Consider the following 24,247-nt stretch of genomic DNA (forward strand, 5'->3'; position numbering starts at 1 on the left):
AGAAAACAACAACAAAACCATAGTGCAGTGTGCCAGTCAATAGTGAAATTATGAGAAGTGTAATCTACTCTGCCCACCCTAATGAGCTGATGAGTAAATAACTGTCAGGCCATTGCACTGAGCTATTGATTAGGGCTTCCCACAGAGCTGATATGCTGCATAGGTACCTGCTGTTAAACAGAAGAGATCAATACAGGAAACTTCTGAAAACAGTAATGAAAGGTTTTAGGTTTTTTAGATGCCTTCTCTTTGTGCTGGGGCAGCAGATTTTCATTGCCAAATCAATCTTCATTGTTAGCTCGCACGACTCACCCTGCTTCTGCCTTTCACCTTGAAAAGGATAAACACGTTCTGTAAACATGCAGTACCCTGGGACAGAAAAGGCTGATTAGTGACAAGTGTAGTTTATAGCAGATATTAAAGCAGCTGGCTGAGATAACTTCACCTGCAATGAGCGCTTCAGAGAAAATTTCCTCAAAGATTTAAGCCTCACTTTCCTGCCCCTACACAACATAGCCACTGCACCACACATACTGGCTTCCTATTCTACCAAGAGCTAAAGCCTGAAACTGTTTTACTTCCAAAAGCTTTGGAGGGGCTCTTCCACTAAGCATCATGCGGTGTCAGTCCTCCTCCATTTTCCACACTATCATCCTTCATTTAGTACCAAACTTTCAGGGCAAGACTTTTTTTTTTTTTACCTTTCTTTTCAAGTCTCAGTTGAAAAGTTCTCTCCCCTTCTAGACCTCAAAGTATTAAATTTTCTGTCCTCTGATCCTATTATTTACCTGGATGGTCCAATTTTCTCAAGACTTATCACAGCTTTTGCTTTTGTGCTCACCTCATTGAAGCTAGGCACAGACACAGATGTTGGCCTTGAATCCCAATTTTGATGTTTCCTTTTAATCTTTTTATAAAATTACTTTTCATTTGAACTCTTATAATCCTTTTTTTTTTTTTCTAAAGTCCAATTACAATCCTTGAAATGAGAATGAAACATTTGCTTTTCTTAAAATGGAAATATTTCAATTGACTTTGCTCATCTTTTAAAAACTTCCAGGGTATGAACAACTGCAAAGATCTTACTTCATTTGGTGATCCCAAAAAATTCAGGAAATTTATTATGAAACATTAAATCCTGTTGTACTGTAAAAATAGAGACGTGAATGTTGTGGGATTATCATCTGATGAATTCAGAAGCAGCTATACCTGAAAATTCAAGTGGATAGCACCTATCTTCAGATAAACAGCTAGTGACTTGAGTCCCTATTGGATGTCGTGTCTAAATCAACAGCATATGGAAGCATGTTCTCCTCCTGACAGAGCTGAGATTCTGTAAACACAAACCATAAGCTCTGTCTTCTATTTATGTATTGTCTCTCACTGAGAGAAATCCTGAAATAAACACACTGTCATGTTTCTATGGGCTGGTATTATTAATCTATTAAATATTAAGTTGACCACAAATACAAATAAGTTTTTCCATCAGAAAATGCGGTCTGTAGTATTTTTTAAAGGTGTAACAACTTGGATGGACTTTTTCAAATGGGAAAATTCAAGAAAATGGTTGGGTCTTGTCAAACAAATTGTGGTAGTTTTGAAACACGGAAAACTTTTGCTTGCATAGAGACCCCTGACACATTTTCAAACAATCAGTTACAAAGTTTTTTTTAAAAAAAGCACATTTCCATCTTGATCCGTGATAGAAGAAAGTTTCAGAACATCACAGTTTTTTGCAGGATTGAAGTTGCCTTTGGTGATATGTTGTAGGAGTTCTTTAAGGCATACACTTAGCTTCACTGCTAGTGTCCTGTTTTTTCCAAATTTGTTGTGCACTGTGGTTATTTGGCTTCATCACATACCCTAGAAGGATGTCATTGCAACAGTTATTTTAAGTAATGTCAATCTTTTCTTTCTCAAACTCAATAATTAAAGATAAAAATGGGAAGCAGATGAGACAAGATATTCTACACCTTCCTTTCACACTGCCCCAAATTATTTTATCACAGGGAAGATATTTTCAGCAGATTTCACCCGTCTCCATTAAAATGCAGCAAAGGAAATTTTAAGAATGATCAAGGGGACACACTGAGGCCTTCATGTTAACAAACAAGAGAACTTGGTGTACAATTCAGAAAACAGGGAATAAAAAGAAAGCTTAAACAAGATAAAAGAGGTAACAGCACATAGAGGGTAAGTTATCAAACAGAAGACCTTGAAGCAGAGCATATTTTGTTCATTTCAATAAAGAACATAAGATTCCACACAAGAAGATGGAAGAAGATTATTATTTTCTTCTCTGACAGATTCATGTTTGTAGCTTTTTAAAATTTATTTTTATATAGCTGTACTATAATCAATTCCCTCCCTCAGAATCCACTCCCAGCCTATAAATCGCAAGCCACAGAAGGTAGTGTGCAGTTGAAGTTACTCAGGAGATACTGTCAGCTACAAATTTTTTTTTTTTTTAAAAAAAAGAAGATAGATAAAAATAGGAAAATGGAAGGTATCTTTAAAAAGAGCAATGGACAACACAGCAGAACGCACTGAAACCTATTTCATAGAGCCAGTATCTAGACCATTAAACTTGATATAAATAACTGGGTTGCAAAAAGGAAAAAAGTATTTATTCTTAAGAAACAGTTTATTGCAATCTAGACTGCCAACCAATCATTTGAGCCATGGGTCAAAAAGCAGAAAATACTAGTCCTTCTAGTAACGTCCAGCATTTGTTGTAAGGGCTCATTTTTAAGATTTTGGTGCATGGATTAAATGGATAGATCTAATCACTAGACAGATAGATCTACAATCTATTAATTGAGGAGAAACATACCCACATTTTCTCAGTGAACACCAAAATGGTATATGACCACAAAGAATGAGAGGAACCATGAAAAATGCCAGCCTCTCCTTGGCTGTATCAAGAAGTAAACCCCAAATAGTGACAGGCAGCTAGTAAGCAGCACGGGCATTGCTCAGCATTAGAATCTCACCAAGTTTTTCTTCGTTCTTTGTGAGGGTCACCTTACATAGAAGGCAAATCTCAGAAAGCACCTGTGAAAATGATAATCAATAATGCTGGAAGGAAAGATGAAAGAATTAATATAGGTCTCTTCCCCCCACTTTGGGACATGGTGCTAGTAGACAAGGTAGAGCTATCATAAGTGTACGTTCACAAAAGGATAACCCCCCCTCCCCCGTCAAACAGAATGCCAGCAGACATCAGGTTATAAATTGAAGAAGTGCTTTTCCAGAGCTCCTGGATGTGATTTGTATTGCACTGTTGATATCTAGGTTATGAAGGTCTGACTACCATAAACCTGAAGGTACCGTGTGCTTTCCTGCAGTTAGGATCCAAGACAGGTTGGCTTTGCCCAAGAGCCCACGCATAGCATCAGCCTAACTGTATTCCCAGAAACTGGGTATATAGGGGGGAGCAAAAGAGACTCCTCTGCATTTGAGACTTCAGCAGGCATACATCAACATCAGTCCTATAGCAAGTGGTGGTAGCCAACATTTATCAGAGCTACAAAATGGCAGATTTAAAAAAAAATAATCTAAAAAACCTACATGCAGGCACTCTGACAGCCTATCATTAAGCTTAGAACTCACTGGCCACCGGGTGCTCATTAAGGCTGAAACCATCAAAGTGGAAGAGGGAGTGGACATCAGACAGTTGTGTAGTAAGTGCAGATGACCCTAACACTTCAAAGGGCCACCAAATCTCTAATTCCTGGTCCTAAGCCAATTTTTTTATGGCTAGACATTAGGACAAAAGCTTTGGCCGGGAAGAGGCAGCACAGGTTATTCTGCCTCCTAGTGCATGAAGGAATTTTATTCTGGAGTACTTTGTTACAGGCCAGGATACTAGTCTGACAGTTAGGTTACTAGCAGGATGTACTAACCAGATGGAGGAACAAGCTGGCAATTGCCACATCCACAAGTAATTCCCACGGGTTCTTGTTGTTAATGCACTGTGACCTTGTTGCTGGTATGTACTAGCTGCTGTGCAACAGGCAAAGGTCCAGCCCGTGCTCTGTGTTCCCCTGCGTGGTAGGCAGGTATCCAAGTACAGTCGCTGCCTTACCATACACGGCACAAGAGCCCCCAGTGTCTGCTGCAGGCTTCCACAACCCTGTCTGGGGCCTGCACATTCTGATGGCTTGCACTAAAGCGAAGCTGTGAACCCTGGTGATGAGGTCTCTTCCCTCCCTTCCCCCAGGCACTTTTATAAGACTCTTGTCCAACTGAAAGGTCACAGGAGAGGAAAGGTTGGTGGGCTTCTTTCTTGCAGGACTGGATACAATCCAGACCCAAGCATCTGTTGGAGATCTCGCTACTGCTCTTCTCGTGACAGATTTGGCTGGTAAACCTGGTAACAGCTGCATGAGCTATGCTTGTGATCCATACAATTAATTTGCAACTGGCAAACCTGTCATTGTTCATCACTAGATGACAGCAATGCACTTCTGTGCGTGCCTTGAACTGTTACTGAGGGCATGACTCCAAGCAGCCTTGTGTGGTTCTGTGGCCTGTTTCCCTGCTGTAATTACAGTTACAGCGGAAAATGATGGGAAGAGGATGCACTTGGGGAGATAGCCGTGTGGATGAGGTGCCACAGTCCCAAAGGGAGATAAGACACCAGTTCAGGAAAATACAAATTAAAAATAGTGGTGGGGCTCAGGATTTACTCCAAAGGAAAGAGTGAAATACTAGCTCTCATTACCACAGGGAGCACGCTCAGAGGAACTTAAGCTAACTGCACACCCACAGCGTAAGTGCTGATGCTGTTGCAATATACAGCAGGGACATGAAAAGAGAAGCTTCTAACCATGTGATGCCATATCTCTAATTACCCAAATACACATGCTGGGCTGCAGGAAAAGGGTACCACAGGAGGTCTGAAGCCTGTGGTAGCAATTCCTGCCTCAGGACTCTTGCCTTCCCCTGCTGCACCTGGATGCAGCTGTGAACAGCAGTTGCGCTGGCAAGGCCATTGAGTGATTGCACTGCGAACAAGTTGGTCAGGAAACTCAGCTGGCCTTGGACCAGTTGGGGACACGTCCATCACTTTGCCGGGTAGCCCAGTCTGACACTCCCAGGCTATTATTCTAACATCACCATGAGGGCTGGGAACAGCAAATAGCAGAAGCGAGGTTGCAGAAAGCAGCGGTATTTTAACATCATGTCCCACAGCAAGCAACCTGACCAATTCATATTTCCTCAAGAGGTTAAAATTTAAACTAAAGGGTGGATGCAACTGACCTCATAGATGGAGATGGAGGAGGAGAGGAAACAAATACAAAACCCCTAGCAAATCAAACAGGCTGGAAGGCTGACCAACTCTCAGCCAAACACTACTTCAACTGGAGCAACTATCATTTAATCCTCCAATTTCCATATGAAGGCAGTCTATAAATTTAGCTGCTTAAATACATATGCATACCCACATTCACATAAATCCTTGTGTGAGAACAAGGAACAGGAATATCTGCAGCTTCAGTGATTCCTTGCCCTGCTGGCAAGAGAATAATTTCTTGTTATTTATATCTATGTCAAGCCATTTATTTACACACAGTTTTTTCATGCTGCCCTTTCCCCCCCCTCACCTGATATTTTGTCTTTGCTGCATAGTTTTTCATTTATGATAATTATTTTAATTCTGAAGTTAGCTTTGGGATAGACACTCTTACAGAATATAAATGAAGCCCTTGACCATTTGAGGTCATTAGAGACTCCATGACAAGAAAATTATTTGTGAACAATAACTTAGTTCTCTCTAACCTACAAGGAATAAGCATAGCCTTTGTAAGACCAAAAAATACTGCAAAACCCACCCAAACCACACAACTCCCCACCTCACCCGCAGGTCTAAGAGCACAGAGAAAGGTTCAGCTGAGAAAAAGACTTGTGTTTGCATTGCAATACCAGGTTCTTTGGGTTAACCACTTGCAGGTGTCAGGGAACCATGCCTTGTTTCTCCCTCACTGTAGTGTAATAATCTGTGGCTATTTCCCTCTGGAATGGGATCATCAACTAACAAGTTGGTTATTTTGTTCTTGTAGAAACCATCAGCCAGAGGTGCTCATCCTACATAAAATACCTTTATAGATCCCCCATTCTTACAAGAACCAAATCTTCTGAAAAAGAGTTTATAATGAAAGCTGCCAGTTCAGACATTCACCTTCATGACAATTACACTTAGAAAAGTCACTTTTTCAGAAAAGAGGAGAGTAGAGAAAGTGAAAAATGTACAAGTTCAGCATGGCAGCCATACCCTGCACACTGAGGGTAGTAATATTAATTTACAGGGTTATTTTTTTTTTTGTTCTCAGTCATTAATCCTGAAGTCCATAGCAAATTCTCGGAGTGCCCTGTAGTTTGTTGGAAGGTCCCAGGGCGCCCAGTCTGACTTTCCACTAGGCAAGACCTGTATGTTCAGCTGTAGGAAGGCACAGTGGAAAACAACATTGGGCTGTTCAAGGAGCTGTACTTCCTACACATTTTTGGGCATTAATTGTCTAGCTAAATGAAAGATAGCTGGGCTAGTTTCTACAACAAAAGTAGAATGGGTTACGAAAAGTTGAATCCTTGATTATTATCTTTCTTATTGCAAAGCAATGAAAATTATTTTAGACCTTGTTCCACAGAAAATTAACTTCATTCTGGAATAGCCCGAACCCTCTTCCAAACTAATCAGTTCTTCACAAAGTGAACCCAGATGGCTCTGAAAGTCCATTCATAACCTGAGTGTCTTTCTTCTGGTTTTATATTTGCACACAACTTGTATTGTTTTATTCATCAGTGCAGTGCAGCCTGTGGCCCAGAAGACCTATACGAACTTGTAGAGCTCCTCCCTGCTTCTTGTACACCTCCATTCTCCCTCCCACTGCAGACTTCCCTGCCCTGTGTTCACTTTTCTCCCCACCAGCATCTAAATTTGCTCCTTACTCCACCTTCTGGTCCGTAGGAAATCTCTTTTCCAGCAAGCGTGACACTCACTCCCACAGCCCATTCAGTACCTGGTATCTTGGAAATTGAAGTTTCTTAAAAAAACATGAGAGAATGTCATTGTGCTTAAAGGACACTAATGATCGGTAGGGGACTGACTGCTCCCTATAATGAAAGGGAAAGCAGAACAGGCTTCAACTTTTGCAGCTCTTTAGGGAAGTGTTGTTGTTTTCCCTCTTTAAATAAATTTTGAAAAGACGACAGGTGAACTCTAACTGCAACTCCCTCTGAAGGCAATAAAGCATCTGATGGAATTTCTGCACATCTGTGAGTGAATTGATATGGATTAATCAACATATATCATCATCTACATGGAAAGTATTCAAGCCTCCCTTGGACTGCTTTGCAAGAACATCCTCTTGACATTATTTTGATATTTGTATCTTGGCCTTTATTTGTTTCTTATCTTTTGGGGTGATGGATGAAGGTTAGAAAAACAAAGCTCAAGTGAAGAATTGGAAAACACTTGCCCTAACCTTGCACACCGTACATAAGGGTTGGTAGAATCAGGTTCATTTTCTCCATCGATTTTCATTCATGTGACAGTATGGGAGAACTGTCTGGCACTTTTTTGACATTTTCTGTCTCCACTCCCCTAAATGGAAAATGTGGAAAACTGACATTTTTCAGAGCAAAGGTTTTCTTTACCATAAAAGTCTCCAGTTAGAACTTTGTAATTATTAGGAAACTCATTTCAGCATACAAGGGAAATTTAGAAAGACACGATTTCACATTAGTTTTGACAATATGAAAATGCAAAACAGAGATACTTTGAAACGGTCGAAATCAATAAAACAGAGCTTTCTAAACTTCATTGGATTGGGAATGAAGTTCAGCAAACATCAGGTTTTGATCTGTAAGCTTAAAGAAATATTGGAACTACAGAGGAAGTAGTGCTTGTCTCAACACAAACATGATTTGATTAAATTATAGGGTATACTAGGAGATATCAGTGTTGATATCTTCAGTACTCTCAACAGATTTTCATTAAGATTTTGGTTTTAACAGCATCTTCCGATGAGTTTTGAGACAGTCCTGCAAGTTTTGGAGGACTTGCTTGAAAGAACAGAAGCGTGTTCTTTGGTGTATCGCATGAACTGTCCTGTGTCAAACAGGACCGATTTCAGCCATCTTTCTCCAAAATTCAGTTTTGTCAAAGAAACTGCTAAACTAAAACATTCAATTTAAAGCATAATATAATACCAAGTCTTCAAATTCAAATCTAAATTTATACAAAGCCAGTTTATACATGATTTCGTTTTGTGCCAACATTGTTCTCTAGCTCAAATAGGTATTTCTCTCTTACATTTGTAATTCCTTTTTCTAGGAGAATCTTCTGCATCTTAAAACTACTTTTCAGTCTACTTGCCTCAACAAATAGGCCTATTCATTGGCTTCTCATCCGAAACATTCCTAATTCTGAATGTGTTTCAAATGCCAGATCAAATCTCTCCAAATAAACCTACTCGTAAATCTTTGTAGGTAAACATCTGTCACGCACCTAAGTAAACTGAAGGGAAAAGATGACTCATGGCCAGTCAGTTACTTGCTTTACTCTATTTCTCTTTGCTGGTTCATGTCCCTGGTTGCCTACAGCTTGGCAGAGGCAGAATGCACATTTGTAGCAGCTGGCTCTGGCTGCATTTGGAGAGGTTTGCTAACACGACCTTTTTATGCCTGCATGAGGACACAGAACAAAGCCAAAAGGGAGATGTTGTTGAGACTAGTGGCATTTGATGAAGTACTTCTCTCTGTGAATGTAGGACACATTCAGAAACAAGGATATGCCAGTGAGACAAATGCACAAGTCCAAATCCAGCAGTGATTAGAGCACCTAAAAAACCTAGTCAAGATGTTTAATACTGTACAGACCAGCAGCCAACGCCTAACATAGCTCTGAGTTTAATTTCTGCAGTCCATGCACTGCTGCAATGGCTGCAGGTACCAAAGCAGCTGGTACTACCGGTGCTGGAGAGAAGCCACTGCATGCAGTAAATAGATTCAGGTTTTACATACCTTCCTCAGCTAATTCTCACATGTACTTCTCTGTATAAATCAATAGGATGTTTAGGAATGACTTGCTTGTGGCAGGAGTTTATTAATACCACATAACAGAAAAGAAGAAATAAAGGGGCACTAGGGAATCTTACAGGCCACCAGAAACATGCTGCTCCATCTTAGGGGCTTGCTTCCATTATACTGATAAATTATGTCTCTATGGCTTGTCAGCTACAGGATAAAACAGGGCATCTTTATTAGCAACAATGTACTCTAATTGGAATTTTAAAAGAAATTACTCGCTTAAGAGCTCACTCAACACTACTAGGAATATGCATTACTTTCTGTTATAGAATGGAAGGAAGTGTTTTAGTACTAACAAGCCTATTTTGACTAAATTTATCTCCGTATCCTGACAGTGTAATGTTGATTTAGCACTATGCTTGTCAGTTATCCTAGAATGGTAATTCTGTCTTCCAGCTGGGGAATAAAGCTTTAATAAAAATATTTATGGAACATATGATTTTTTCTTAACGATGCCCAAGTTGGGCAGACTCAACTTACAGTAGCTAAGCAAAATGCTACCCAAAACAATTACAATCAATTCTTTTCAATCTATCAGCAGTTAGACTTGAAACATTAACAACTGACAAACTGGGAACACTTAGAGCAAAGTCACTGAAATTAAACCAGCACAAGTGAAAACATGTACTATTCAGAAATCTGAAAGTACTACCCTGCCACTGCTTGGACTGTGCATCCTTAATACCTTATGCTGCTTTGGTCATGTCTTTTTGACTCGTACTCAAGAAGTCACTGCCTGACAATTCCAAGAAACAAGAAAGTGACATTTAAAAGTGCGGTCAGGGGAAATAAAGATTCAGCAAAGAGACCATTCATCTTTCACAAATGAGCAGGTGGAGGAACCAATGCAGAATTACAAAACCAGACAAAGGAAGAACCAACTAAGCAAACAAAGAACATGGTCTAGAGATGCCACTGCACCATCTGCCTCAGAAATGGCAGGCTTGGGAGTAAATCCACCTATTGAGCAGCGGCCGGACAGCTCCTCATCCCATACAGAATGCTGCTCTCAAACAAGACATTCTAGGAAGAACTATCCTTGTTTACTAAAAAATGCTTATGTTCCAGCTTTTGGCTGCTCCCATCTCAAGCCTTGCCATCTTGCTTCCATCCAAATCACACGTCTCTCAAAACATAACTGGCAGTCCTAAATCAGGAACAACTTGCCGTGCCAGCTAAGGCAACCTTTGCAGCTGGCTGACACTCAGACAGGGCTGTAAGATTCACAGAAGTGTCAACTGAAAAAAAAATAATCGGTTTCATCAGCAGTAATGGGTTTACTTAAATTAAGGTTTATATTTATCCAGGAAACAGCAAAGAAAATGCTGTTCCCCCAGGGCTGAAGCTATTTCAGAGGTAGATTATCTCTAACTTTCTCCATAGGAAAAGCTGAAGATGATAGCCAACCCGATTCCACAATCCTATTTTGTGAAGTGTAAATACTCATCAAAAGGTTTTGGGGAAGAACAGCATTTTCTTGACAGCTGTTCAACCAAGGACTATTGTTTATCTCTAGGAATGACCAACCCATTGTTGCAGTGTCAGCTTTTATTTGAGGAATATACCACAGCACATCAATGTAGATATGCAGGCAAGCAAACTATTCTGTCTGACAACTGTCATCTTCAGTTATTCTTTCCTTACCTGCCTCAGTCTTCTTGTCTTAAGCTGTTTTAATGAATTATCAAATTCCCCCTGGGATCTCAGCATCCTGTAAGAGTCCCCAGCAAGGGGATTCTGGCCCCTCTCAAGTAGATCTGTGACCTGGTGCAATCAGTATGCAATAGCACAGTAGCAGTGGGAAAGACAAAAAGGAGTAGAAGAAGACGTGCACAAATGTAGCCCAGAGACCCAAGGATGTCCATTTGTAAGCTGCACCGCTGTAAGTTAAAAATGGTATTTAAAATTACTCTTCATTTTTTTCCTCAGCTTTTGCCTCCAGCAGCAAGTTCAGCATAACCTCACCCAGGGCCATTCAGAGGGGTAGCAGTGGTTCCAGCGGCACTCTTCCTTCTTCTAAAACCATACGAAGACTAAGCTCTGATGCAATGGGAGCACACACGGACTAGAAGCAGAGACCAGGCAGCTAGTATAGCATGGAGCTGAGCTCAGAAATTCCTGTGAATAACTCACTGGGAGCTGAAATAACATCAATCTATTTTCAACCACCTAGAAATCAATCAATAGATTTGTACTATTGGCAGGGAAGATTCAGTCCACCTTCTTCTGAAAGAGCTGCTGATTTGGAGAAGAGCAATTTTTCATGTTTTGAGGAGAAAATTTTGTTTGAGTGTAAGTCTGAAGCTTTATCTCTAAGAAAATAGATCAGCCTGATATTCAGCTCAGTGCCTGCCATGCAGACAAGCACACGCTTCCTCTGTACTGAGGTCACTTGTTCCTAGCAGCTTTGAAGGGTCTCCAGAGCAAGGCAGTTCAGGTCTGAGTTCTGCCAGCTGATGCAGCTCATGTGCATCTTGCGTTGCAACCTGAAGCACACAGACTCGGAGGAAGCAGAGTGCTTGTGCCCGAAGAATTTTAAGTACCCTTAGAGTTATTACAGGTATGGAAAGCTTGCTACATAAACATCCTCCAATGCCAGTGGGAGGACCATGATATACTCAACTGTCTTGAATCCCAGAAAACAGGAAATTGCAATCTTTTAAGCAGAATTTAATTCTCTTCCCTTCACACCAGTATTACCTATTCTGTTAAAGAACAGATTATTACTTTCTCAGTTTATTCGCATTCAGTCTTCATTATAATCCAATCAATACATGACCCTCGTCCCCTTGAAATCAACTTTGCCAATAGTTTCAGTTGCATGGTCAATGCCTGTATTTCTTCAGCCTGTAACCCTTTGCTGTTAGTTACACCGTTTAGCACACCAGATCACCTACCCATTGAAACCTTACACACATATCCCCAGAGGACCTCAGTTTTCCCTGGGAAAGATGACTTTGCAAGGGAGAAAATACTTTCTGATCTTCATACCTATAAAAGCAAGTAGATTCCATGAAAGAACTGGTCCATATGATTTTATTTCATGACTAAATCAGTTGGTAAATGAGTGGCTACTTATCAGATATGCAAAGTGTGCAGAAAACAAGTTTTCATGAACAAAAGTGAGGGAGACAGGTGCTTCTCTTAAAGATTAAAAAGCAAATAAAACAATTTTGACATGTCTAACTGCTGCTGTACTCTGGCTTGAGTATTAAATAGCTTAATTAGATGACTGTGGTAAGCATAATAGAATGACTAACCAGAAGACTCTCAATCAGCTGCTATTATTATTTATGCTTTTTTGCCCTAACTGCACAAGTAACAGGAGAAATAAATACTGCTATTGTCTTTCTATTATCTGTTCTGCTTTCAGAACAATTCTATTTTTCCCTCCTTCCTCTAAGATGTAACTTAATTTCAAATGGAATACAAATCAGTAATTAAATTCCCCTCCCCTTTTTTTTTAAGAATAGGAAATAGAACCCTATACTGTTTTGATTCTGCACAACCATCCTAACTGCACAAAGCTCCCACTCCATTCAGCATGTGCACATTTCCCAGGGCACAGCTGATACTTAATTCCTTCACAGGGTCTTCAGAATTTCCTTGTTAACATGCATTTTAAACAATATAGTTTATGTTAAACAGTGAGGTTGTCAGACAATGAAGGAAGTCAGCTTTTTGAGTATGCACACCCATGTACCACAGTCCCTGCGGCAGGGCAGCAGTGCACCTGCAGGAACAGCCAGGCCCGGTAACTGCACCGCAGCACACCTGGGCACCAGCAGAGCAGCGTGGTAACACACCTATGCCACTTCCGAGGTCCAAAAATATTGCTTATGTCTGAGTATCACAGCACTGTGCCAGGGAACAACAGGAGTACAAAAAAAGCTCGGACTTTCAGTTGTGCTTCCTAGAGAGACAATAATAGCTCGAGCATGCAATTAAGCAAATTGGCAATTGTTTTAAACATCAACCATGACAGCATAGACAGATTTGGAGACTGTATACTAATTAAAGAGATGAAAAGCTTTTAAAGACTAATTCATATTTCCTATATTTTTGTATCTTGCCTTGGTTACTGTTGGGGTCTGCAGACGAGTTAGTTGACTTCAAAGACTTAGCCGTGTACCTTTAAGACAGCCACAAACATGTCAGGTATGTGAACAGGATGTGAAGAATCAGAACTTAGAACCACAGCGTACGGGCACCTACAGCTACGGCAAATAGCAAGCAAGAAGGACACAAAAACCTATCAGGGTCTAACACCTGCACTGTCTAAGATGTATAAATAGTTTGTATAAACAATAAAGGCCATTTTGTCCGAACCCAGCCACGCAGACACAGTGTTTCTTTTAAGTCCGCCTCAACTTGCGTCACCACAGGTTACCAGAAAGTTGTAGTTACCCTGCTCTGAGTGCCACCTTTCAATGTTTATTTGTATACACACACACACTGCCCACTGCTTCTTGTGCTTAAGTCCAGAGGAGTGAGTACCCTCTGCCTCTACTGATTGCCTTTTTCGAGCTAGGAAAACCCAACCATAAATTGACTTATTCTGTTTTAAGGCAATTATGCTTTGCAGTTACCACAGGCAGCGACATTTAATCACCTACTTGAATTTATTCATTTTCATTGAGACAGCTGCACCTCCATCATGCTGTAACTGATGTGGCCCAGGAAGTCATTTGCTCTAAACAGGGGTAAATATCCTTGGCATTTGTAAGGCAGTTATCACCATTGGGTGCTTTCATTGAAATCACAGGGCAAACTGCTCATTACAACTGCGTTTCATATCAAGCTTAATTTCCAATATGGTGTAAATTCAACATATCATGTTCGACCATAGAACAATACATTTACCTGCCTAGTTTCAAGGTTCATCTTCATTAGAACTTGTTTTCCACTGTTAGCTACAATAAATCAGGTCTACCAAAAACAGGCTCCAGTAGCAGCAGGTTTCCATTCTTTGTTTCAACCCATCTCTACCTGCTTCATCATTGTCCTTGAGGGAGAACATATGTTTTTTCACAGATCGTGCTAATGCTTGCTTAAATACAGCTGTCTTTACTGCTCCCCAAAACATATTGTGTCTGATTTTTCAGCAACTTTTTACAACTGTTCCTAGACTCCTTGCCATTCCCTTTGCAGATCCCAAGCAACTTCCCTCCCACTCCCCACCACCACTAACTGACAAGGAATTACCATCCTACTCCCACTGCCTAGAGATGGAGCTGCAGTACGAGACCATTATCAAGTTACCATTATTCTCAGTCACGCTACGCTACAGTCACAGTAGTGCGTGGTATCACCATTAGCATCACACTGGTTATTACTGAGGAAAGCGTGACGATAATGAGCAAAGGGACAGATACTAAGACTTGCCTCAACACGCACTTCTCAGTGTAAGAGTTTCAAACCTCTTCTAGCCTTGAATAGGGACTTTTGCCTACAGACACAGTGCAGAAAGGGCAGCCAAGTGACCTCAGCCTGCTTCCCTTCCAAACTGCGCTGAGCTCCAGCAGCTTGCCTTTTACCCTGGGAAGCAATGTCTTACAAGATGCCAGTGGTGCCAGCAGCATGCCTCAAGGACAGTGCCCACAATTCCAATTTGCAGAGATAGTGATATCACAGAAATGAAAAGAAATGCCACGGATTAGCTTCAGAGACCAAAACTAACCTAGCTTTGCATAACAGGGAACAGCCAAACAGCTCTCCCATAAACCACAACCTTCAGCTGGAAGATAATAACAAAGAGTAAGAGACAGCAACTTCCTAAATCATTCTAGCTCCATCAGCATGAGGTTGTGGTTTTAATTTTATTTTTTTTTTTAAATCTGCCTACAGTTCAGACTATGTGCATGACGAAACAATACTTTTGGGACACTGGTGCTAGGGTCACAGTGAAACATCCACTGCAGAACAGGCTGTGGTACTTGAAGATATCAAGTCCTTCCATTCCAGTTCAATTTTTTTGCATTGACAAGGATGAAAACGATGGTGGTTTATCAGCCTAGCGCAGCTGCAGAAACAAACCCCGTGGCTGACAATCACATGTGGTAACAGACTTAAGCAATTGTTTTCTGTTTGTAATTGCTTCTCTTTCCTTACTATAAAATACTGATGCTTTCCCCGATTTCTACCATTTCACCATAAAGCAATGAAAGACATGTGAAACCAAAAGACACACCATGGTCTAAGAGGGCAATCCCATGCAACACTAGGAAAACCCACTGGCTGTTTTCCTGCTCCAGTGCAGGAAAACGGGAGCTGCGACACTCCAAGCTTATGGCACCTGGCTCAGCTCTCACGAGCCTGCGAGTGGAGCACAAATAGCAGGTCAGGCTCTAATTTACCCTCTTCAGTAACAGTTGTCTGGGCTTCATTGACTCACTTCACCTTTCTGCTTACCCCACACTGTAGGCAGAATGGGGCTAAACAATAGGGAGTTAACAGCTGTACACAGGCAGCCTCCTGAAACAAGTCTAAGCCCATGCTATTATTGCAAACACATCAGAAAAATTTCTCGTACAAATCTAGGTACTTTACGAGCACTTGCCCCACTGTAGGTATTAAGGCTGGTTCAGAGCCTCATTCCTCTAATGGTTATGCCCTCTGTGCCCCCCCCCCCCCCCCATTTGCTGTACCTTATTAACAGAAGCACTGGGAATTAATAAATCCCAGTGCCTCCACCACACCGATCTTTACTATATTACAGATGTGCTAAAATAACAGAAGAAAGTATTTAACAACCAATATCCCACATTTCTGGGAGATGCTTAACACCCACTTCCCAACATCCCACTTTACAAGTTGCTGGTACTTTAGAGTAAGGTCACGGCACTTACATCTTCAGAAAATTCCCAGCTTAGACATATAAGAATAGGTTTGAGATATGTTTCATTCTTATATAGGATAAAATAGAGAGTGTACATTCAAGGAATTGTTGGTTAGGGCATTCTGGGTTAAGCCAACATATATGCATTGTCAAGACAGAAATTATATTTTAACTGCAAAGCGAAAGCAACTGACAAAAGGATAATTCTAATGATCGGAGATTGCAAAGGTAACAGTTTTGGAATCAATCAATCACATTGACAGCAGAACTATTTAAAAAACATATAGCTCATAGCAGAGTTGATAAATAGCACCTCATTAGCAGAAAATCAAGGAGGCAGAGGTTAGTGAGAGTTAGAGTCCAGCCAGATTTGTAATAATGTTTTAAAATTAAACCCTTCATTTAGAATATCCAGACAAAGTAGAAGCTGAGTTTTACAGCCCCTGTACATTTGTTACCCTAATCAGGTATCAGCCATCATTTTTCTCTCCAGTATACCACAAAAGGAAAGATTTCTCCTCTCTCCCTTTCATATGCATACAACTGTCTGGTGTTTTTGGGCAAAAGCTTTAATTGTTGGTACGTGGGAAGCATAACAATGGGAGGATTTGCACATCTGATGTTTCTTAAACAGGAAACAAGCCCTGTAATCCAGTTAGCTGCTTTTGATGGCAACCTTAATTTCTAACCTTGGGTAAAACACTTTCAAGTAAGACACTTTGTGCTCTGAGCTCCCACTGTGCCTGGTATTTATTTGTCACTGTCAAAAAATGCCAGAAATGAACATATTTTAACCCTGAAACTTAAAAAGTAAGGGTATAAATGCAACTAATAACTGCAGAAGCATTCATGATCCCATTTCAAGCTTCTATGAGATTAGTCGCTGTAGACTTAGTACAGACAAGTATAATTGAGCAATCGTATGACGGGGATTTTTGTTTAGGGAAGAGTCTGTTATGAATTGAGACACCCAAGAAAGAGCAGAAGCAAGCTAAGAAGATTGAGTCATCCCAGCAAGGGAGCAAAAAAGCACCACGTCATCTCACATCAGCGGCTCACCTCTGCCAGTCAGCCAACTGGCAGACTGGCAAGCTCGTGCTCTAGAGCCTCAAATTATTTTATCCAAGCCACTTAGCAGAAACTTACAACATGTAGCTGTAAGAATATAAAGGAAGGAAGATGTTAAGCCATTGTCTCCTTCTAACAAGAAAACTCAACTGACTTATCTCAAAAATAGTGAAAGCAATTTCTGCTTAACTCCTTTAGAAATTCAGATCTGACTCCTCTTAGTTACACCAACCTGCAGGCAAGCTTTTCTGAAGCCTGTAAGGTAGTGAAAATGAGAGACTAGACAGACAACAGATACTGGGATCTACAAAGCTTCGTACTACTTTTTTCTGAAGGGCTCCACACATCAATGATCACATACAACACTCAACACATCAAAGAGTACCCTATAACCAGACATAAGTTTTAAAGCATACTACAGTGCACAAATACCATGTACCTCCCACCCCGGTATCTTAATTTCAACTTGAGGCTTTGAATTCATACTAGAGGTTACCTATTACTTTGATTCGAATGAAGCAGTAGGAGCATCTGTACTTTGTTATTACCATGTAAAATAATCCTTAGCCTTCCATCAAGCTTGTTTTATCATAAGACTTAGTGATCCTTAGAGAATGAATCAGCTCTTTCTCCCCCCACCCCTCACGTATCTATAGCTAGATACCCCGCAGCCAAACACACCTGATTAGTATTTGGTGCAGAATTAGGTCCTAACAACATGAATCCTGAAACCAAACCATAAAAAGTAAAACAAACAAAGCAAAAGACTAAGCAAAACAAATATAAGAGAAAAAAGTAGTTACTGCCCTTACAAATGCATTTATCAGTACAACTTTGGCTATATTAGGACTATAATTTACCCCTCTCAGTAGCTGACAAAAGTCCCTCAAAAGCAGTCAGCAACTTTCAATATTTTCATTCGAAGATGTACTTCATATTACATTATTCTACTTGTGAGACAAAGACAGGAGAGCTCTTAAGTACAACAAGAACTGAAAAAAATCAAATTACCTTTCTCTGTAATTTCAGAAGACTTCTTTAAGCTCTTAGTCCTAAAACCACACAGCAGCAAAAGTGCAGCTCCTCCCTCACCTCCTTTTGTACGGCTAAGGACACCTGTTGGCCAAATGCTAATTGCAGTTGATTAGCCATCAATTATGAGAAGCTACATTTTCACCTGTTTCAGATCAAAATCCCTGGCACTTGCAGCTTGTCCAATCATCTTGTTCTAACAAGCAATGAAGTTGACCTGTTGGAAGTTAACTCCTGCCTGCCTGACTTTTTAGATTCATGACACAGTGTTTGCTATGTGCAGCCGTTGACTCATCTGCATACAGCTTCTCTAGTAAATTCTTCCTGGTTAGTGTTTTAGAAGTGAAATAAACATATTTTTGAAGCGGCACACAGGCTTGCTACCATATTCTGTTAAAATATAAGTAGAAGTAGTTGTTCTAATTAAAATGCCTTCATATTGAGGACAATTCCTTTTTGTAGGCAAGTTCTTCTCTCCTTTTAAACCATTACAAAGGAGTTAACAGATTGCATACTTTGATAAGGACACTTATTTTCCTTCTCAGATATTTAGCAATTCTTGTCTACAGTTCACTTGTTTGCACTTCTTTAAAACTGCAGTGGAAGCTGGCCTGCTGCTATGATCTGTATCTTTTCTGCATTCTCTTTCTTCTTGTCTGATTTTTTTTTAAAGTAAAAAAAGAAAATGAAATTGCATTTACTTTTATGAAGTCATCCAAGTTTTTAATTTTCAACCTTTACAACAACAACAACAAAATAAAATTAGCTCAATTATGAAGATAAATTAACTGTAAGTGAATAATGTTGATATCATAGGTACCTGATTTGCAATGCTTTACTCATTGAAGAGCTATAAGCCAGTCAATTTGCATTAGAATGGTTAAGTACTTCAATTATGGAATTACTATTGGGTGATTAAAGACTGAGAACAAATAACAAGTAAGTCTGAGTTCATTTTATTTATTTACTAGCTAGTAGCTACATGACTTACCAAGATTGTCAGTTTAATTACATTTGTCCCTATGGGAATTTATCTGGTGTTGCTAAAAGCAACCGTTTATGTGAAGTCACTAAGGAATGACCTTGCATTTCTAGGAATGTTCTGGGATGGGGAAGGGAGACCTTTTACAAGCTCTTTCATTGAGACAAAAATCTCTCATGAAGCCAGGTTGTAGAACCAAGAGGAAATATCCCCACACTCTCACTTGGGATTTTTATAAATAAATTAATTCAAACTGGATGAATCACAGAACAAAATAAAACCTGAACCATGAATCTGTGGCTGGTTTCTCGCTCAACATGTGATTACAAGTGAGGAACTGATGCCTTGTTCATGTGCAAAGATTTAGATCAAAGTGAAAAGTCTTCAGGCAACTACTTCATGCTCTCTCTGTTGCAAACCTGCCTTAGTCAATAAATATTTAGTGAGGCATGATTACAGGTCCCTCTTTGGCAAAAGAGAATTTCCTTGAGGTCAGATACTCAGCATTGCGACTAAGCAACTCATGCTCCTTTAGGCTCTTCCCAGGCCCTGAACATTACTCAACTGTGCTCGCTCTAGGAGAAATGTAAGTTGGAAGCTACTATATTCTAGATTCAAAAGGCCAAACTGTAAAAATCTCTTTATTTATTGAGCTCATCCTGTCATTTGTCCCTTTTGGCGCTCCAGTGTGATTGTTCATGAAAACCACAGTTCTGCAAAGTGTTATTAAATCTGGTTAATGGACAACAACTTGCATTGAATGTGCATGTACGGTATGTGCACATGCAAAAATCCTCCAACGCGGCTAAGTTATTGTTCAAATCTTGGCTTACAGTTGTTCTTTTTGGCATGGTGGAGACCACTTGGCAATGGTTAGGAAGCTGTAGCGTTTTGATCTCTAATTATAACTCTGCCATAATTGCATTACTGGGCTGCTAACTCCTCCCTCACCCCATCTCTTTGACTGACTGTCATTACATCTCTTAGAGATTTTAACAGTTTTTTGGGGCGGCTGCCTTTCTATAAATGCTCTGTACAGCACAAGCTATGATGGGCCTGAACCGTTTAGGCACACAACAGACCAAATAATAAAAAAGCAGAATCATTTATAACAGTAATTATTAGCATGCAGTTGTGTCCCTGGGATAAAACATGGGACAGTGTATATGTACATTTAAACCTGGCATTCACAGTATTTTCCACCAAAAGATACTGGCAATTTAAATATTTCTGGACATTTGCTTTTACTCTACCAATCACATTTCTAATTTCTCCCCGGCTCTTCCAAGAAAATTATTTAACATGCAGTGCAGATCTTCCATGTAAAAAAGACCAGCATTTTTAATTACAATCATTTCACAGGATCAAATAGCAATAAGGTTCCCATAAATGTTCAGAATCTAACAAGCTTTGCGGCACTTTGCAAAGAGTAGCCATCATTCAGCAGAAATGTTAGAATGCCCTTTATTCCCTTTCTCTATTTTCCAGCAAGCATCCCAGGAGAATCATGAGTTTTAAATTTGCTCAGGCATGAAGGGATTGTGTGCCCCTCGAGCCTTTCTATTATGATAATGCATACATAAAGGTAGGTTTTATTAATTGGAGCTTTATCCACAGGGGTTACTGAAATGAAGGAGGCAGGGGAAAGGGAACTGAATGGAAGGAAGAGTGACCCTACTGAGTAGTGATTCCAAGATCTAAAATTCAATCCTGATATACTCCCCCTTGAGCCTGCCCCTCTTTACTTGTGCACTGACTTAATGTGAACTGTTCCAGGCAGCACTGATTTTTAACAGCTCCGTCCAATTTATTGTCTTTTAAAAAAAATAATCAATACCCCAAACTCTCCTTTGTACTTACTTTAAAAATTGCTCTCAGGCCAGACTGGAATTCATTACTGTAGCTTTTGCATAAAAGTACTTAAAGAGTTCACGCTCTGTGCCCTCCTAACAGCTCTCTGCCTGCCTAACACCACAAGCATAGATGTGATAGATTTCTCAGTATTTTCCTCATTGCTGTCAAATTACGCTACATTTCACTCCTTCTAGTTTGTGTCTTTTTATATCCATGGCTTCTATTTTTATTGCTTTTTTTCTTCTATTTTTGCCTGTTTTAATAGCTGAGGGATATACAAGGCTGTTTTCATGATCCCTTCTCCCAATCTTGCCACAAGCACAAGCATGACTAAACTGCCAGAGCCTTCCCCCCATCCCTACCCCCCCGAAGGTTTTGAGCAGGTGTAGAGGTGAGCTGCTTCACTTTGCAAAACAAAAGCCTACATGAAAAATGCCCTCTTCCTTTCTTATCAGCTAACCAGGCTTTTGAGAGAAGGAAGAAAATAAAATGTGGTGGCCCGCTACTCTCCTGCTTCATTACTCATTGCTCAGGAAGCCAGCAAACGCATGCTTGGAAGACAATTTGTAAGTTCTGATTTCTTAAAGGGAACATCGTCGTGAAAATGCTCCATGTTCACAACAGTGAATTAAAAAGGCACCTGCAATGGCAGATTGTCCTAATTATGCTTTCACACACTTCTAATGGTTTCAAGTGAGACATCCAGAGAGCCGCTCAGGACAGAGACCAGTCCAAAGACAATAAATACTGGGAAGAGCCCTGTCAGGTATCATGTATCAGGAAATGTGAAGAGGGGGGAAGGAAATAACTGGCGTAGGCTGGGGACACACAGATAAGCCTTCAGACATACAATATGACAGGAACTCAATACAAACACGAAGAACTCAGAAGTGCATTTCTAGGCTCCTCCCTCAATCCCCCCAAATACAAGAGGAATTTTTTCCTAACATAGTCACTGAAAACAAAAACATCACAAAACATGGACAGGTTGAAGTTATTCATTAAGTAGCAGGAAAAAATTGCTCCTGAAGAAAAAATAAGCAGACTTTGTAATTTTAAAAGTTAAGTTCAGAATTATATTAAGAAATCACAACAACAAAATCCCTTCTAAACCAGGACTATTTGCTCCAACTTCATTTAGGTATGAAAAACTGAAAATTGGCATTCAGGCAAATCTGTAAGGAAATTTGTTTCCAGTTTCAGCCACCAACCATAAAACCAGTTGTTTGCATGGCTCCTCTGTTGTGCTAGAGAAGACAAGGTATCAAATGTTCTACAAAGATCTCTTTATATCTGCTTGTATGTTAATTCAATGGAATAGCAAAGAGCAGGACTGATAAAAAGCAAATGCTTTAAACTTTCTGCAGCTTCTTGGGTTGTTGCTTCTGTCTCTGATGCTCAAGTTAAAAGCTCACAGTTAAAAATGAAAACACTTAAGAGGCATTTTCCTCCCTTTCCTGCTGGAGACTCATTCCTTCTTGAGCTAAAGGGCACAAGCAAAATATAGCTAGAATAAACTTCTTAGGATGTGATGGCTGACAGCTGTAGTTTTTAAGATGTGGTTTGACAGAGATGGGCAAAAGTATACAGTGACTTCAAGGAAAATCAAGGAAAATCAAAGGCAGCATGGAACAGGCCTCTTCCATCCTGCAGTGTGGCTGGCCCATATGTTCTGGGTATCCCTAAAGCTGGCTCCAGGCACAGAACGCTCTGAGTGGCCAACAGTTTTTGTGCATTATGCTACAGAAAAGGGAACTGGGTACTTTTCAGATCCCTGTTTTTGCAAGAGTTGACCGGGCTTGGTCCCTTCCCTCCATTACATTCTTAGAGCGTTATGTGTCTTGGAAACAGACCTCATGCTGTACAGCATTTGAGGGCTAGTAAATAAATGTGACAGCACCAAAGCAGAGCTTGAATCAGGGATATCTGCTGCATTCCACTAACAGTTCGGGCAAAGACATTGTTTACCATATCATACTCACACATACACATCTCAACAGCATCTGAGCACCCTGCTCTTCTGTATGTTCACCTAGTCACAAAGCAAAGCCTTCATATTTAACCATATGTCCCCATTTAGCAAACACCCTACCAATCCGCTTGGAATGCAAGTATTCCTTAGTTGTCATTGAGCATTCCCACATCTGCCATATATTAGAAAAAGAATAATTTATTAACAAAAAGGCTTACACAGTTGGTATCTCCTCAGGTAGCTCCAGTCCTGCTGGCCCTCCTAGCTACCTCATTACTTCAGTAGAAAGCAATAAACAACATTCTATTTCCTAATCTGACAAGTAAGGACAAATTGATTTAGAGTTTAATTACTTAAAAAAAAAAGAAATACTAATGCCATTGTTGCCATGGCAATACATTCTCATTAGATGGAACAGAATTGGCAGTATTGGAGAAACTGTCTTTGTAACTGCTAGTCTTACAATAAAATACAATTATTAACCATAAATGCTTCTTGCTGTTTAGAAGGGCAAATGCAACAGCCAATACAGTAGTCAGGGACTGCTTTTGATGTACTGCTACAGAAATCTGTGTGCTTATGGCCCTATGGGCAACTGCTGTGGTAATGGGAAAGAATACAGCCCAAACGCTACTATTTGTGTAGCATACGACAATGATGACGCATGGGTTTGGAGAACTGGGAATGGCTCCCCGGTTGTAACAAGCACGCAAAGTTTGATTACTCAGAAAAATATCCATACATATGTCCTGGTCTCAGTCCTTCCTAAACACTTGCTTAGAACAATTTAAACAAAACAGTGACTGCAAGTGCTTTATTGATGGAAGTAGTAAATAAAGGTAACAAACCACTGACCAGGCAGCTTGGAGCCTAACCAGTTACTGCCACAGGTGGAGGCAAGGTCCAATCTTCTGTTGTCATTAATGTGGAATCCTCACTTGCTTCCCCAAGTTCTTCTCAGTTTCTGGTTCTTCATACTCCTTTTCTCTCAGGAGCAGAGCTTAGGTAAAAAAATCTATCCTGGAATATCCATCTTGGGAATGACTGATAAAGTGATAGACTGTCTGAATATAATCACTTCCACATATTTTGTTTGAATATGACGTTGTACCTTCTAATTAATATAATTCTTTAGAGTGGAAAAACCCTACAGTTCTCCTATCATCTGAGCTCTGCCCTTCAACAGTGTTGATAGGGATACAGGAACCATAACTCAATTATTAGTGGTTTTTTTCTTTTTCTTTTTTTTTTTTTTTTCCCCCTCCCCAAAGCGCTACAGAGAGCAGAGGATATTGAGCTGGTGTATTTTTGCTGGCTTAAGGCAAGTCTTGATTTAAGTCTGTTTGCTCCAGAACCTTAAGTTTTGAGGAAACAGAAGAACATTTCAGGGGACAATATTTTCTGCATT

This window comes from Falco naumanni, chromosome 1 (assembly GCF_017639655.2).
Source record: "Falco naumanni isolate bFalNau1 chromosome 1, bFalNau1.pat, whole genome shotgun sequence".
NCBI lineage: Eukaryota > Metazoa > Chordata > Aves > Falconiformes > Falconidae > Falco > Falco naumanni.